We start from the raw sequence: 18,528 nt of genomic DNA on the forward strand, positions 1-18,528 counted from the left end.
ATGGTATATAATTTATTCTGGTATCACCCCTTGGAAGCTTAAGGAGTTTCACTTCCCATGTTCACTGCTGTATCTCCACTGCCCAGCACTCCATAACCAATTGTTGAATGGATGAAAACAGACATGATTTTTGCCTGGTTGGAGCTCACGTCCTAATAGTCATAAGTGCTGATAAATTCCTTCTAAGTATAGAAGAGAATGATTTTCTGTAAGAAACAGCAATTTTGTAAGACTCGTTATTGAAGTGGAAAATACACACAGAAAAGGGTCCATCATAAGGGTAGAGCCTGCTAAATTTTAACCGACCAAACACCTGTGAGCAACCAGCACCCAGATCAAGAAAGAGAAGTGGCCAGCTCCCTGGAGGCCCCGGGGGTGCTTGCTTTCAAAGCCAACTCTTTGCCCCTCAGTCATCATCCTGATTTCTAACAGTATAGAGAGGTTTTACCTGTATTTTAAATGTAGTCATAATACAGTAGGAACTCTTTTGTTTCTGGCTTCTTTCACTTAACATTATATGTATGAGATTCATTCATGTTGTTGCATGTGGGCTTTAGAAAATTTTCGAAGGACAGATTGTTGTAGAGGAGATGTATTCTTACTGATGTCAAAAGAATCTCTTTGGTCGCTGTGTTGACTATAGCCAGTGGGGGATACTGTGCCCAGGGAAGGAAGCAGGAAGACCAGCTGGGAATGAAAAGATTGTGGATTAGATGGTGATACTAATGGAGAGACAGAATGGTTAGACTGTGGATAGACCAAGAAAGCCAATAGGATGTCCTAATGGAATGGACATGGGGTGTGAGAGTAAGAGCAGAGTCAAGGATGAAGCCAAAGTCTGTGGCTTGAGGAATAAGAATGGAGTCTCCATTTTTCAGGGATGGGAAAAGAGTGTCAGGGGGAAGCAAGTATGGCAGGAAGATGAGGAGCTGTTCTGGATGTTCCAAGTGTCTCACAGACATCTAAGTGGAGCTGTAAATAGGCAGGGGGATCTGATATGAGTCTGGAGTTGGGGGGTGGGGTAGATCTTGAGAAGAGAGTCTGCTTAGTGCTGTGTTTAAAAGATGATAGGGGGGATCCCCGGATGGCTCAGTGGTTTGGTGCCTGCCTTTGGCCCAGGGTGTGGTCCTGGAGTCCTGGGATTGAGTCCCACGTCAGGTTCCCTTGCATGGAGACTGCTTCTCCCTCTGCCTGTGTCTCTGACTCTCTCTCTTTCTCTCTCTCTCTCTCTGTGTGTGTCTCTCATGAATAAATAAATTAAATCTTTAAAAAATAATAAAATAAAAGATGATAGGAGGTGGGGCGCCTGGGTAGCTCACTCAGTTGGGCATCCGACTCTGTTTTGGCTGGGGTCATGATCTCAGGGTCATGGGATCAAATCCCCTGTGTCAGGCTCCATGCTTGGGACTCTGCTTTTCAGTGTGGACTCTGCTTTTCTCTTCTTCTCCCTCTGCCCCTCACCCTGCTTGTGCATGCACTCTCTCTAAAATAAATAAATCTTTAAAAAGAAAAGATGATGAGAGGATGGCAAGTGAAGACAAATATGAGAACAGACAACATTTGTAGACATTGTGCTATACATGGGAAAAAGATATGGGCCAGTAGCTGGAAAGGGATGTGGGATCAAGAGAGGTTTCTCTTGATTCTTCTTTTGTTTCTGAGTTGAGAGAAAATGGCAGCAGTTGCTATGGTACTGAGAAGCTCTAGAGAGGAAAAATCCATGATTTTGTAGGAGAGGAACTGCTCTCTTCACAAGGCATCCCCAACGCCTAGAACAGAGGCCCTCAAGAAATCATTGTTGAGTAAATGACTTTGAATTCACCAAACACATTCCCGGCAAGAGTTGTCTTAACTTCACGTGAAAACAATACACCAGAATACTTTCTTGGATTGCAAATAGAACAGTGTAACCCCACCCTGCTATGACAAGGCTTATTAGAAAGGTCCACGTATGTAGACCTGCCTCCTGAAACCTGAGTGACTTAAATACTAAGGATCCCTGGGTCAGATGAGAGCACAGGTATCAGTGAGCAATGATGCCACAATTCTAGCCTCTTTAGAGGATATCACCTATCTATTGCTGCTTTCCTCAAGATGACCTACGCACTGAGGCTTTGGTTACCCTGGAGCAGCACAACAGAGTGTTTAGAGCACAGATTCTAGAGCTACACTGCTTGGGCGTAAATCCAAGGTCTCTTGCTTATTGCCCTGGGCAAGTTATTTAACTTCCCTGTGCCTTAGTTTCCTTGGCTGTACTATGAGATCAATAATAGTATCTATTTCACAGGATTGCTATGAGGATTAACGAAACGATATTTGTAAGTAAGTAGAATAAGCTTAGCACATGTTAAAGTGAGTGAATAAACAAAAACTTTAGGAATGGCCAGTGCCACTTGGCTTTAAAGTTCAGGATCCATCCATCTCTCTCTCTTTTTTTAAAGATTTTATTTATTTGAGGGACAGAGATTGAGAGAGTGTGAGAAAGTGCACAAGTGGGGGGAGGGCCAGAGGGAGTGGGAGAGAGAGAATCCTTTTTTTCTTTTTAATATTTTATTTATTTATTCATGAGAGACACAAAGAGAAGAGGCAGCATAGGCAGAGGGAGAAGCAGGTTCCATGCAGGGAGTCCGATGTGGGACTCGATCCCGGGTCTCCAGGATCAATGCCCTGAGCCGAAGGTAGATGCTCAACTGCTGAGCCACCCAGGCATCCTGAGAGAGAGAGAATCCTAAGCAGACTCTGCACTTAATGCAGAGTCTGATGCAGGGTTCTACTCAAGGCTCTATCTCATGACCCTGAGATCATGACCTGAGCTGAAATCAAAAGTCGGATGCTTAACCTAGTGAGCCGTCCAGGCACCCTCTTTTGTTTTGACATTCACTGGTGGTTCAAATCATCTTACCTTACCATCCTCTCTTACATCTTGCCTTCTTTTAATCTCATGCACAAATGTTCCCTAGATCTGTTAATAGCATCCTATGCTTGAACGTTCTTCTCTTTCTTATGTATAGAATGTTCTCCTTCCTCACTAAAGAGGGTATTACCCATACTGCCTTGCTTTCTAAACACCCAACTTCTAAGGTTTAACTCTCTGGCAAACTGAATCTTGGATAATAAAGGAATTGAGAGATGTGATTCCTTGTTCAAGTTTTCCTGATAAAACTGCTGTATACTTCATCCACCTGGGCCTCTCTTCTATTGTCTATAAAATGAGTGGTGAGGGGTGAAAAATGATCATGAGGAGGAGGAGGATGGCAGCACATGGCATATGCTGGGCACTTCCTTTGTGCTAGCCTCCATCCAAGCTATTTAAGTGTACTCACTCATGTAAGTCCTACCACAGCTTTGTGAAGTGTGTATCATTATTAGTCCCATGTGAAAAACAGAGGACACGGAAGGACCCAAAGGTGAAGCAAGTTGTCCTCAGCTTACACAGCTAGTCTGTGGTGACACTGAGAATCAAACCCAGTGACCTTTAATGCTTTACATTTGAAGACCCCGCACACCTCAGACATGCTGTGGACAGACTGGTGAGCTGAATGAACAAAGCCCTGAAAATGTAGAGGGCCACATTAGAAAATATGACAGGTGCCAACAGAGCATATTTTAGCTTAATTTAGAAGGACAAAAGACTCTAATATCTTCTACCATTAGGAAGAAAGGATTGCAGAAATCATTAAGGTGACAGATCTTAGACTAGAGAAGGACAGGAAAGCAACTATAATTTATGAGATATTTATCCCCTGGAATGAATTTATCAGTAGTCGGGATAAACCATGGGGAAACACTGGGGAAGGTGAAACAAGATTCTCTATAAGTTGATCATTGTTGAAATGGAGAGATAGAAGGTACACAGGAAGGTGCTACAGTATTCTTTCTACCTTTGAATATGTTTGACAACTGTCCAAAATAAAAAGTTTCCAAAAATGAAATCAACTTCAAAATGCCACTGACAAAGTGTTCCACCAAATGCCTCCTAGAAGGATCTGAATTTCAGCTGTGCTGTATGTATTACTCCAACATCTATCTCTTAACAGTTGGCTCGAGTGCAACATTGCAGTCTCCAAGGAGGCTGCCTGCCCTGTTGGCAGCAGGGTGAGTGCCATGATGCAGCTGCTGTTGGCATGCTGAGAGCTGGAAGGGGAGAAATTATAAGGCAAAACAAGAGTAAGTCACAAAGAAAATGTGAGTCAAAATTCAAGGACCCCACACCCGCTACTCTGATCACGAAGTCTAGCTTGGCAGCCAGTGGAAGCAGAGGTGGGGGCTGAGGGCTGAAACAGGTGCATGAGTTCCCCGGCAAAATGCAGCCCTCTCTCTTACACACACAGTCTTTCAATTTTTTTCATTTGCATAATAAAATGGGTCTTTAAAAAGAAGAATGAGTATGTTAATCACAATGGAGCAAGAAGAAAAGAATCAATTAACCTTATGGTTAATAGCCAAATTTTAAAATATTATTTCAAATATTGTGTTCATAAAGCATATTTGTTATTTTTGTGATTAATCCTGTTCACAGAAGGGCTGCTATGACAATGTTCTTGAGCATAAGTTCCTTCATATAATCTAGCTTTAATACTTCTTTTTCAAATTAATGTTTGCCCTTGCATGGCTTGAATATGAGTATCCCATGTCAGAATTTTTTTTTTGTCTTGAGGAGAAGATGAATTTCCTTATTGTTATCAGTACAACAAAGTTTAGAATTAATTAGCTATTTTTATGTTTGTTTAATAATTCTTATTCATCACTTAACCTGTTAAAAAATGGGCTGGCCAAGTTTATCTTGTATTCCTCACATTCTATTATCTTTGTTTCAAATAATTCAAGAAGGTTTATAGGCAGTATTCTTTTTTTTTTTTTTTTTTTTTTGCAGAGGGGCTGTAAAGATTCTTGAGGTTCAAACTGTAAAATCTTCTCAGAGCTTCAGAAAAAAAGTCCAAGAAGACAAGGCACATAACACTTTTCAGTAAAGGCTTAGAAAAATGAAGTCACTTCCCTGGAGCAACAGAAGGTTAGTGGCATCCTGTGAACCTCACTCCTGGGTATTTGAAAGCAAGAAAATGCAGGTTCAAGAACAGACTACATTTTTCCTGGCACAGAAGCCCCCCAAATCACCATGAAATCTATTAAGGGGTGCCAATTTTGCAAACCCGCTAACAGTTTGGAGACCTCATCTACTTAGCCATACCTGCCTAAAATATGAATATTTTATTAATATTAAATCACCTATATTTAGCATCTTTTTAAACTCCTGCATTTGGGACGCCTGGGTGGCTCAGCAGTTGAGCACCTCCCTTTGGCTCAGGGCGTGATCCTGGAGTCCCGGGATTGAGTCTCACATCGGGCTCCCTGCATGGAGCCCGCTTCTCTCTCTGCCTGTGTCTCTGCCTCTCTCTCTCTGTGTCTCTCATGAATGAATAAATTTTAAAAATCTTTAAAAAAACCCACAAAACCCTCCTGCATTTTAAGACAACCTATGCCTCAGATAAGTAGAGATAAAATAGTGTCCCATAAAAGCAAAATATTGAAGCATTAAAATTTAGAAACCAACCTTAAACAAAACAGTAACAGAACCTATTAGAAGAATATGAAACCAGGTATAAAACACATCTAGCACATTCAATTTACATGCAAAGAAGGTAGCTATACACTAAAGCATATTTCTAGGAAACAAGTTACAGTAAGAAGAGGTAGTGTCAAGCTCTGGCTGTCTATGCCTTTAAATTCTAACATCTATAAATAAAAGACATGTTCCTTTGAACAATAGCCTAAACAGGCAACACTGTCACTTTATCTCCCCAGATAACTATCCATTCTATTCTGGCTTCAGCTGGTATCTGCTTGCATTACATCAGTGTCTTGGTGGGGGTGGGTTGGGGGGGACAAATCTGAGTCAGAAGTATCAGGGGACAGGAGGTTAGAAGGTGATAGAAGCAAAAGCACAGTTAAGGCAGCACTCAGGCTCCTTATTTATTTATTTATTTTTCTAAGAAGCTAGTTGCTAATAAATGTCCAGCTAGCTGACAAAAGCAGGAGGACTGGTCTCTTATACCTACATAAGCTCTAAGCAATAGTCTCCTTTCACTAGGGAAAAATTATTTTGCAAAGGTAGAGACTGATTGTTGCTTTTCTGCAGATCCTCTGTACTCAGAACAATAACCCAGTGCCTCACTTGTGGCACTTGGTTGGCACTGAATCCGCTCTCCTTATTTCTGAGATACTCTAGGCACCCCAGACTTGATTTGAAATCGAGGGGGTTAGGCCAAACAAAAAAAGCCCAGAACACCTGACCACTGATACAGATAAATTAGGCAGGAGTGAAAGCTGAATTCACTGCAAACATGTTTCCCATAGGGCCTTGGCTTGGCCCAGTTTGAGGATGCCATATATTTAAAAAGCAAACTAAGGGGCCAGGTTAGAAAGTAGATACTTTCTTAGCTCCCTTTCTGATTTCTGACATCATTTCAATTTACATCTCAGCTTATGATATTTTTTTCAATATTTGTTCCCTTCCCCTCACCCCCCACAGTTTTTCCACCTGCCTGTGCTTCCCATTTCTTCCATCTTTCTTTAAAAACAAAAAACAAAAAAACAAAAACAACAAAAAAAGTTCTCCTGACTTCCTCTTTTCAGAACTCCAGCTGAATGTATGCAAGTGAAGAGAGGGAAGTAAGCAGCAGGCTGGCACTTGCTTCTGTAATCTGTTCCATGCATTCTTGGAAAAGTGGCTTCACTGAAGCCGGAAAATCTTCTGTACAGCCAACTAGAGTGGGGGAGCAGTGGAAAGAGGAAAGAGAAGCATTTCAGGAAAGGAACCAGCAAGAAACAGTATGCTCAGCATGGGATCCTGTTTAATACTGGTTTGTGAAATAAAAAAAGGCTATCCAAGTGATTTTTTTTAAAAAAACATTTTTAAAAAGAAGATGATAAAAAAACTTGAAAAAGAAGTTTATAGAAGCTCATCATCTCTGACCTGAAGCTATCCAGAAATCTCATATTTTCCTGTAGGCCTTCCCCCTCATTCTTGTCAGCACACTTTTCACCCCTGCTCTCCCCTCCTGTAGCCCTCCATCACCACCTGGCTCCTCACTGCCAGCCCATGGGGATGAGTGCCTCGCATCCCACTCTGCAGAGGAAATAGGAATCATCAGGGGAGGATCTCGTCTACTTACTGTACCCAAAAACCTTCTCTGCATCTGTCTGTACCCCTCCATACTTCCCTCCTGCCACCACAGGCAAGTTGCCCTCTTCCTACCCAAAGCAAATCCCTCCCTGGCACCCCGCATCCATCTCGCCCCTACTCTTGAAGGACACGGCTTCATCCATTAGGAGGTGGCTCCTGATTGCTCATCTTTTATAAAGTCAATTCATCATTCACAGAAAGTTCTCCTGAGGTCTTTCATACCCAACCGGATCTTACCCACTGAACGCCCACACTATCTTTCTTTCGCAGCCAGGCTGAGATGATTGTTGACACTCGCCATCTGTTTCACTCCTCACCCACTGCAATCGGCCTTCTATCTCTGCCCCTGTACGGCCACTACTTTGTCCAAGGTCACTAATAATCACACTGTGCTAAACTCAGAAGACGTTCTCAAGTGCTAACCATATATGACTTCTTTGTAGCACTTCAGACTGGTGACTCTCTGAGTTTTTTAATCTTCTGGCTTCCGCGCCACTTGTTAGCGTTGCCTTTATCTGTCTAGCTGATTTTTTTTTTTTTTTGTCTATTCTGAAAGGATATTCTCCATTCTGTTGCTTTATTCTTCCTCTCTCAACACACTTCCCCAGAGGAGCTTATCCATATCCATGGTTCCTTCTGCCCTATTCCTCCACTCCCCCAAAGTAGATACAAGAATGTAGATACATGCATGTGTACACACACACACACACACACACACACACACACACATATCTTGAACCCAGACTTCTATTTAGAGCTCTGGACCCACATGTTCAATTCCTATTATATCTTTCCTTTTGAAATATTAAACTCAACATGTTCTGAACCTGACTCTCAAGGCTTCCCAGTTCTATTCCAACCCAATGCTCTTCTAATATTTTTTGTGCAATGACTGTCAAACACAGAAGTCTGAATTATCTTGGACTTCTCTCTCCCTGTCACTTCCTCTATCCGGTAAGTGACTGAGTCCTACTGATTTTGAGGTTTTTAATGTCTCCCCAAGTTTCATCATTTCTCATCAATCCCACCATCAATTCTCTTAATGCAAGCCACTATAGTCTTGTATCATGAATGCTGCAAGAGTCTCCTATATATGGCCTACTCCTCTCTCCCTCTCGCTGGTAGTATCTCACATGCTCTTCCTTGTTTAATGCTCCTCAGTGCCTTTGGACAAAAAAACTCCCTATTGTAGCACAAAAGGTATGATCTGGCCTTGCTTACTCCTCAGATTTCTTTTATTACCATTCCCTAATGTCTTCACACCAAGCTATTTACAATTATCCAAACATGCCAAGCTTTCCCTTTAGCTCTGAGCTTTGGCTCATTTGGTTACTTCTGCCTAAATTGGGACATCTTTCTCTTTCCTACTCCCTACATCTTGCCTCTTTCAATTTGCCCTTCAGGATGCACACCAGCGCTCTTTTAGAAAGAGCTCCCCAAGTAACTCCTCAAACCTGGGCCAAGTGCCTGCCCATGTATTCCCACAACAGCTTGTGCATACCTTTCTCTCGCCACAAATCACACTGGACTGGAATGCTCTGTCACCCTCATAATACCATGGGCCATTGAAACTCAGGGACAGTAGCCTTCATCTCCATTCCCCTGGCAATCAGAGCAATGTCTGGCTCATAACAGGTGATTGATATATATTTATTGAATGACTAAATAATTTCAGTTTCTTCACAAACTTTATATTCAGACTTATTCAGAAAAGGCCAGGAATTATTATGTTAAGCTGGATTTCCACATCTGTTTTTTTTTCCTAACAAGATTTTGCCCACTGCATTATCACCCACATGGTAAACCATGGATGGTATTAAATACAAACAAACTTAAAACTAGCTTAGTTTCCTAAAGAACGAGATGGATTGTTCTTCACTTGGCAAATGAACAACTTCACTAATGTGTCTCCCAATGGAAGTTCAATGAGGTTCTACTACAATGTAGAGACTGTGGCAACTTTTTTTTTTTTTTTTTTTTTTTTTATCATAGATCCACCTTTCATCAAGAGAGAGAGGTAGAAGCTAACCTTATCATCTCCAAACTCCCTCTAATCAAGTGTCTTAGTCCATTCTGGCTGCTATAACAAAATATTATAGACTGGATGGTTTACAAACATCAAAATGTATTTCTCACAGTTCTGAAGGCTAGAAAGTCCAAGATTAAGTGCTAGCATATTCAGTGTCTGGTGAGGGCCTACTTCCTGGTTCCTGGACTGCCATCTTTTCCCTAAAACATCACATGGCAGATGAGACCAGGGCTTTCTCTAGGACCTCTTTTTCAAGGGCACAAATCCCATCCATGAGGGCTCCACCCTCATGACCTAATCACCTCCCAAAGGCCCCACCTCCTAATATCCTCACTTAGGGGATTAGGTTTCAATACATGAATTGAGTTGGTGGGGGGGTACAGTCAGTCTCTAGCATCCACCTGCCTTACACAGATCTTCTCTCTCAGGAGCTAGTTTTTCTGGTATAGTCTGAAGGGGCTCCCCCAGGAGCCTATGCCTGGTGGCAAGGGTGTGGGGAACACGACCAGCAACAGGTGGCAGGACTAGGTAAGCACTGTAAGCGGAGGAATGCCTCAGAGATGAGAGCTGACTAGGAGAGGGGATGGGTGGGTCAATTCCACTAATTTAAATTCTGTTTACCTCTATTAAAGAGAAAAGCTTCTCTCTAACTTTCCTGCTTTCCATAAAGAGGGATTTTTCTCTAAGCACCTTGGCTGTCTGCCATTCCCCCTATTCCTCCTCAAGGAGGACAATGGCCATACCATGTTTCTAGATGAGGGACACTAAACCATCTAAGGTCCTGAGGCCTGGAGAAAGTCTCTTTCTTCTCTCTCTACTTGGACCAGGGGAGCCAAGTTACCAGAGTTAAGAGTATCTTTTTTTTTTTTTTTTAAGATTTTTTATTTATTCATAGAGACACACACACAGAGAGAGAGAGAGAGAGAGAGAGAGAGAGAGAGAGAGAGGCAGAGACACAGGCAGAGGGAGAAGCAGGCACCATGCAGGGAGCCTGACGTGGGACTCGATCCCGGGTCTCCAGGATCACGCCCTGGGCTGCAGGCAGCGCTAAACTGCTGTGCCACCGGGGCTGCCCGAGTTAAGAGTATCTGTTATGCTGACTTAAACTCTCCCCACAGGTCTAGACATAGGTTATCGGGAGCCTGGAAATCCACTTCAGCTATCACATTAAGCTGTCTCCTTCAGCCTAGGCTGTGTTAGTCAAAAGGGGGACATTTTGGTTTTCTGTCTGCTGGCTCTTTGGTCTTATTTCTCCATTGGCCCAGGATGCAGACTCCTTATTAGGAGTGCCCTTTATTAGGACATTATAACCCCATCAATTTCTATTTCCCTGCACATCTCCATTTACACCAAAAAAGAGAGGCATATTGACCACATCAACAAAAACAGAGTCGTGCAGATGTTAAATGATCTGGGAATTAAAGCTGTAACAAACCAATGGTCTTTAACATGTGCTATAATGCTCTGTGAAACAGCTCACTGGTATGATTTTATCAATTTCATAATTCAGTTAAATCTGTGGGATAAGAAAAGTTCTAATTAGAATCTTGGGAAAATGGCATTTGTTTAGTGCTTTATACAGTTTTAGAAGTAGTTTCACATACTTTATTGCATTTGAGCCTTACAACCTGTTACATTTGATAGGGAAGTTACTGCTGCAATTCTCATCTTCTGAGGCTCCAAGTTTAATGACCATCTGAGGTCAAATCACTACTAATTGGCAGAGATGCGTACTCTGGATCTCCTGATTTACAACCCCATGCTCTGCCTTCACTGTAAAGGCCGTCATCATGGGAAATAATTTAAAGTTAGCTTGTCCGGGTTTTGTTTGTTTCTTTTAAGGACTTAGCAATTAATCTATGGACAAGTGTGCCACTATAGGAAGAGAGTTCAAAGTATCGATACAACTGAGCATCTTGCTATCTGCTTAAATCTAGTAAGCTGGATACAATATGTAATAGCTTCCAAACTATAGCATCTGATCACAGCCATGGCTACACAATGGCTTAGGCTTCTGTATGTGAATTCTTTAAGCCTATTATGTATACCACAGGTCTGAAGAATTTGATACCCCTTATTAGTCACACTAAATTCTACTTAACTTCCCATTTATATAGCTTTATTTATTTTAAATATCTATTCAGCTCCTTCAGAATGTAATGCAGCAAGGTCATATTTTTTTCCAGATAATTTCAAAGGAAAACAATGAAAAATGATCTTGCACATCTCAGCACACTAATAATTTCACTCAAATGAAGGATTTTCATTTTGTAAAACAATAAAGCACTTCAATCGTCTGCATAGACAATAAGAAAGGAAATGGAATACTATTTTTAAAGATAGTAAGGAAACAGAAACATTTTATTATACTCCTTTTTTATATAAGTAGATAGACATAACGTATATGATATTGATTGGAAATAAAGAGCATAGGATAGGAGTAGGAAATACAAAAAGAAAGTAAGTCTAAAATATTAAGTAGTAACTACATGCTGAGGTTTTTTTGGCATGTTCTTTGATGGAATGAACCTTTAACAAATTTATAGCCTAAGTATAATATATATTTTTAAGAACAAACATTTAGATGTTATTATAAACAATAAAAATGATATTATGTCACGATAGCATTGTTTGAAGACAGCTAATCTGTTCTGTTTTTAATTTACACTGAAAAGTTTGTATTTTGTCAGTTTATGTTATTGTTATGTGCAGACATAAATATATACTTTTTAGTGCGTGCATAGCCAGAATTCAGTAGTGCCTCACCTTGCATATAAACATCTTTCTAATCTCAGGAAACAAAAACATCTTTTAAGAAATGGAAAATATTGGATAGGAAAAACCTCATTTTCTTTGTAATTTGAATTTGATGTGTGGAATAGGCCACACACTTGGAAATATTATAGTAGTGAATATACAACTGTCTATTTTCATGGAGAGGTAAAAGTAAAAGGAAATGCATCATACCGAATGGGAGTACAGAATTAAATTCCACTCAGAGGGCATACGAGTGGTAGCATTACCCACAACTGCCACACCTAACCCAGCACACTCCACTAGAAAAACAATGTTTGGCAAACTGAAATGGCTGAGTAGAGTCCTATGTCACTTGACCTTGGCTCTCATTTGCAAAAAAGGTTGTATTTCAAAATAGAAGATGGAGATGGAAAAATAAATACAGCTGTGTTTTCTCCACCCCAGTGTGAGAGTGAAGGGGCTACTCAGAATGGCAGGATGCATGGTCCCTTCGTGGTATATACTCAGAGCCCAAAGGAGAGTCCTATTATTTTATTTTATGGCTAACTCAGGATAGTATTTTCTTATTGTGGTAAAATATATGCAATATAAAATTTATTGTCCTAACCGTTTTTAAGTGTATAATTCAGTGGCATGAAGTACATTCAGAGTGTTGTGCAGATATTACCACCATCTAGCTCTAGAACTTTTCCATTATCCCAAGCAGAGACTGTCCAGATTAAATAACTCACCATCCCTCCCTTCCCCCAGCCCCTGGTAACCTCTATATCTTTTTATCAGTTTGCCTACCTAGGTACCTCATATAAATGAAATCATACAATGTTTGTCCTGTAGTGACTGGCTTATTTCACTTAGCATAATGTTTTTGGAGACCATGTACGTATCAGACTTTTCATTCCTTTCTGAGGCGCATATTCTTTTGTATGTATATACCATATTTTATTTATCCATTCATCTGTTAATAGACATTAAGACACTATTTTTAGACTAGAGCACAATCAACTAGGTAGGAAATCAGGAAGTAATTCTCAAAGGACTGTCAGGATTCAGTGACTATAGAAATACAAAGTATTTATGTACATGGAGAAAAGCAAGAGCCTGAAGTGAGGGAAACATAAAATATGTTTCTTGAATATTTTAAATTGTGATTTTTTTCAGGTATAATAAATTTGTATGTACCTTTCTATAATACACACTTTGCTTAGCTTTAAAAATCATAATTAAAGCAAGCCTTGCCAACTTAATATTTTATGGATTAAAATCCAAGTATAATTGATGGTATTTCAATCCTATTTGAAGCAGCACCATAATCTCCAAGACCTTCTATCCACTCTGGAACTCCATGCTGTAATTCTTTGTGTGTTATTTTAAGGGTATGAGATGTCATTACCTGATTTGGGGGAAAGTCTATCCAACAAAATAGAGGGTGAATAATGCTAAGAATCAATTAAAAATGAGAAGCCACAATCATGCTCACATTTACAGGAAGATTTAAAATTCACATACCTTAATTTTTTATTTAAAATTTTAATTTCAAAAATTGTAAATGTATCAACAAAGTAACAAAAGGAAGATACAAATTGTGTTTGAAAAATGCTTTCAGATCAACAGCAGAAAAATTGGTTAGTACAAAACCAATTCTTAGGGACATCCTTTTTCAGGATTCCTAAGTTTTTAGGGATAAAGAAGTTAATTATCAGAATATATACTGTTACTTGGACTTTAGGTTGAAAATCAACCTGCAAGGCTTAGAAAAAGCGCTAGATCCAAGTCCCAATGACTACTGTCTCCACCTAAACCATTTGACCTTATACAAAATCATTTAAGCTTTCTGTGTTTCAAATAACTCCTCTGAAAATATGAAGTAGTTGGACCAGATGATCCAGCTGTAAAGTACTATAACTCTAACTAGACTTAGACCCCAAATTCCCACATCTTCTGCACTAGTAAAAATTCTCAAGGTAATAGCACTTAAATTAATAAAAATAATAACTATGGAAACAAAGTATCAACTGATAGTTATGTATCTTGAGAAGAAACTTATAACTCAGAATAACATTCCAAACGATAAGAAAAGGACTCTTATCATGGAAGAAGACCTAACTTTACACTTCTCTCCATTAAAATCGCACACTCTGGAGTCTAAAATATGTGTGTGTATATATATGGGTAGGCACCACTGTTCTATCAAATCATGGCCTAAAAATCATTGTGATAATTATTAAGAACTCAGAATGTATTTTGTCAGACCAATGAGTCCACAATAGAGATGAAATCCTATATATTTGCAATGAATACATGTAGGGAAATTATTAATATTAAAATCTGAGTAACAAGCCAGATTAAACAATTTAAAATTATCTTGACTGTCAGTGCTTGAAGAAAGCAAATATAGTTGTAGGAACGGAACTTTGGTAGAGAATTTGCAAGGTATTTTGGAGTACTCTAAAGATTGCTGGCCGAGGTGCACTATCAGGTATTTTTATTAGAAATATCTCTAGGGGGCAGCCCAGGTGGCTCAGCGGTTTAGCGCCGCCTTCAGCCCAGGGTGTGATCCTGGAGACCTGGGATGGAGTCCCACATCAGGCTCCCTGCATGGAGCCTGCTTCTCGCTCTGCCTGTGTCTCTGCCTCTCTCTCTCTCTCCCTCTCTCTCCCTCTTTGTCTCTCATGAATAAATAAATAAAATCTTAAAAAAAATATCTCTAGGAATCTGGAGAGTTTGTCAGTTAATATTTTTTTGTTTAATCCCATAAATAATAGCAAGGTAACAAAGTAGATCAAGTGATAACACCTGGTAAAAAGATATTAAGAAAGATGTGTGTGTAGGACAAAAAAGCAATTCACTGGAGGTGGGAGTGACTGGTTATCAGAAGTCAAAATGTGGATATAATTAACCTGCTGATAGAAATGGAAGATGGACTAGGAGAAGGAAGAGCATTCTGGCCAACCAGTGATTTCACCATAGGTCAGTGTGGTGTTTATGATGGCTGGACTAGGGAACAGAAAGGCCTCATGGAAGGAAGCAGCAGCGGCAGTTAACATTCTGGAACTCAGCCATTTACATGGTGGTTCTTGGTCATCTGAGCACTAGTTTTCAATGGTCTGGTATTTCCAGGTAGTCAGGTTTCAGAACCTAATACAGATCTTCTTTTAGCCTTCTAGAAATAATTGCAATGGCCTGAACTACCAAAGCGGCTTAAAGACAAACACCTATAATTTCCAAAAGTGTTCTTAAATGTGTGGAAGCTACACTCAAAGTCCAACAGAGCTTCTGTTTCCCCTCCTATGCCTATTTGTAGGTGAGCTGATGACGGGAATTCATTAAAGGAAGTAATTTATGGTATGCTTGTGAGAGTAGAAAGAAGGATTGAGATGATGAGCTTTGATATATATATCAATAAGTAAATCATATTAGTATTACTAATTCTATCAACTTTTTTGAGTCAGTCTTAAGGCTGTAACAGTGTATCTACATCTATCGCCAAAGACGTGGGTTAAGAGGTAAAGGGGCACTTACTTGCCAGTCACTGCTCTAAGCTCTTTATTTAAGTTTTTGTTTATGATGTACAGACCACTTTCTTCTCCATTTAATAGATGGGGAATACTGAAACACAAGATATTTAGTCTAACTCTGGAATTACACTCTTAGCTACTATTCTATGCTGCCCTGCAAACCCGACACTGTCTAAGGAAACTTTGCTTCATATCTTGTAAATGCAGTTTCTACAGACTTTTTCAAATTGTTTCAAAAGTATTTTCTTCTTCAGAGAGGGTTATAAAATACTTTTCCAATAAATCCTGCTTTCTTTTCCTCTCAAAACAAACACATGTAATGTGGAGGATAACAAGTTTTTGAAAAATAACCCCAAAGACAAGGGAAAACCGTTGAATGTTGTCATTTTTATATCCAGCTGGATATACTAATTCTATGTGGATCATAGACACCCTGAAATTATAGACTATTTAGACATTTTTAATCCCTAAAAAAAGCAGTGTTGTGATGTCTGAATAATATATTTTTAAAGTAACCTTTTTACCTAAACCAAATATATTCTAGTTAAATTTAAGAAAGTAAAGTAACCACAAAGTGATGACACTTCCTGAGACAAGCCCTCTGTGGCCCACTGTCCAGTGACAGCAATGGACTGGATTCAACTGCCCACAATCCCTGGTCTATGGCACTTGCTGAGCAACGGCAAGAAGGTACTAGGTGCTGGGCCCTGGGCTACAGTTTGTTCTCAGGAAACAGAGAAGATAACTTTGCCTTTAAAAGGCTCAAACACATGATCTGGGTCGACTTGAACCAACTATGTTAGGAGATTATATCACAGGCAAGAAAAGAGAATGAGAACATTTCCGGGACACAATATAGTTTCAAATTTCTGGGTGGACCCTTAAATGTAGAAAAAAGGGGAAGTACATCATCACTATTTATGCCCAGAGTAGCACAAATGAAAGTCGTGCTTTCAAGCTCAAAGCATACAGTTAATTTTTAAAAGGATTTGTATGTTTCTTACTTCCTATTTGTTTAATTGCTTTGAACTAAAACCTAAACAAGAATTGATTTAAAGTGATGTGGTTCAAAATATAAATTTCATGGTGATTGCTTGAAAAGATATGAAAAATATCTGGATCACCAGTACAAAAAGTAAAGCAAATCACAAGTTTAAAAACAATTTTAAAATTCTGAGCAGGTAATCACTGAGAGGAAAACAAATACTTTCACTTGCACAAAAATTTACTCAATTTATGCTATTCCTTCACTTTCCTTTCTCATAACCCCAAAAATTAATTTGTTTTTTGAAAAGAGACCTATACAGACAATATATGTAAAATATTATGCTTTTTTGGTAGCATGAGCTTTGTAATGTCCACAAGCATGGTTTACATGAGTTTAGGGAAAATCAATTAATTAAATATACCACATCAACTGAATAACAAATTAAAACTACATTGTCATCTCAACAGGCTCAGAAAAAATTTTAAAAAATTGAATACACTTTCATGATAAAAATACACAACTAGGAATCGAAGGGAACTTTCTCAACTTGATTAAGGGACATCTTCAGAAAATCTAAGCAAACACATTTCACAATGAAAGACTAGATGCATTCCCCCTAAGATTAGGAACAAGACAAGCATGTCTACTTCCTTAGAACATATTATTAGATGTCCCAGCCAGAGCAATTAGGCAATTAATCAGTAATAGATTTTAAAAATAAATAATAGGTAGATAGTTTTACTTCCTTTCTAACCTGGATGCTATCTCTATATGTAAATGACATGGACTTGCATATAGAAAAATATAAGAAATCCATTTAAGTACTATTAGAACTATTAAGTTCAGCAAGGTTGAAGGATACAAAATCAATATACAAAAATCAGTTGTATTTCTCTACATGTGCAATAAATAATTCAAAAATGAAATTAAGAAAACAATTCATTTGCAGTAGCATCAAACAATAAAATATTCAGAAGTAAATTTAAAACTTATACTCTGAAAACTACAAAACATTGTTGAAATTTTAAAAAAATTTAATGGAAAAACATCCCATGTTCGTGAATCAGAATACAATATTATTCATATGGCAGTATTCTTCAAATTCACATATGGAATCAATGCAATTCCTATTAGAATCCCGGCTGATTTCTTTGTAGAAATTGACAAGCTGGCCCTAAAATTCATACAGAATTCCCAAGTACCCAGAACTGCAAAAATAATCCTTAAATATCATTAAAGAACAACACTGGAGGGCTCATATTTTCTGATTTCAAAACTTACTACAAAGCAACAGTAAATAAGACAATGTGGTATTGGCATAAGGACATATATATCAGTAGAATAGAATTTAAAGTCCAGAAATAAACCTATGTGTCTATGATGAACTACTTTTATAGGTGCCTAACTTTTATTTTTATTAAAGTATAATTGGCATGCAATGTTTTATTAATTTCAGGTGTACAACATATTGATTCAACAATTCTAGACATTGCTCATTGCTCACCACAATAAGTGTAGTCACCATCTGTTACATTGTTATTACAATATTATTGACTATATTCCCTGTGTTGTACTTTTCATCTCCATGATTGTTTACTTTATAACTGGAATTTTTCACCTCTTGATTGCTATTTTGCCCATCCCCCCACTCCCCTCTGGCAACCACCGGTGTTGTTCTCTGTACATAAGTGTCTGTTTTTGCAAAGGGAAAGGGAGGGAGAGAGAGAAACCAAGAGACTCTTAACTACAGAAAACAAACTGATGGTTACCAGAGGAGAAGAAGGGTGAGATAGGTGATGGGGGTTAAGGAGTGCACTTGCCATGAAAAGCACTGGGTGATGTACGGAAGTGTTTGCTGAATCACTATGTACACCTCAAACTAATATAACACTGTATATTAGCTGCAATTAAAGTAAAAACTAAAACCAAAAAAAAAAAAGGAATTCTTAGCAAAGTGGTAAAGACATTTTAATGTGAAAACCAATTCAAGACAAAAGAAAGTCTGTTTTTGTTTAGTTTTGTTTTGTTTAGATTCCACATATAAGGGAAATCGTAT

General features: G+C 38.9%; 1 protein-coding gene and 1 long non-coding RNA gene across 10 annotated transcripts in view; one reads left to right on the forward strand and one right to left on the reverse strand.

Moving 5' to 3' along the window:
* LOC140608988 (uncharacterized) overlaps positions 1 to 6,976 on the forward strand; it is a 103,777-nt gene extending 96,801 nt beyond the window's left edge. Inside the window, exons 7-9 of the long non-coding RNA XR_012010988.1 lie at positions 4,038 to 4,167; positions 4,874 to 5,011; positions 6,634 to 6,976. This is a non-coding gene — a long non-coding RNA (uncharacterized lncRNA). The remainder of the gene's footprint in view (positions 1 to 4,037; positions 4,168 to 4,873; positions 5,012 to 6,633) is intronic.
* UMAD1 (UBAP1-MVB12-associated (UMA) domain containing 1) overlaps positions 1 to 18,528 on the reverse strand; it is a 230,306-nt gene that overhangs the window by 3,198 nt on the left and 208,580 nt on the right. Inside the window, exon 5 of one of the 9 annotated variants that reach the window (XR_012010983.1) lies at positions 6,512 to 6,763. The exons of the other annotated variants lie outside the window; for them this stretch is intronic. The gene's annotated coding sequence lies outside the window, so the exon portion shown is untranslated. Of the gene's footprint in view, positions 1 to 6,511; positions 6,764 to 18,528 lie in introns of those variants that run through there. 9 annotated transcript variants of the gene reach the window in all.

Source organism: Canis lupus, chromosome 18, assembly GCF_048164855.1.
Source record: "Canis lupus baileyi chromosome 18, mCanLup2.hap1, whole genome shotgun sequence".
In the NCBI taxonomy this organism is placed as follows: domain Eukaryota; kingdom Metazoa; phylum Chordata; class Mammalia; order Carnivora; family Canidae; genus Canis; species Canis lupus.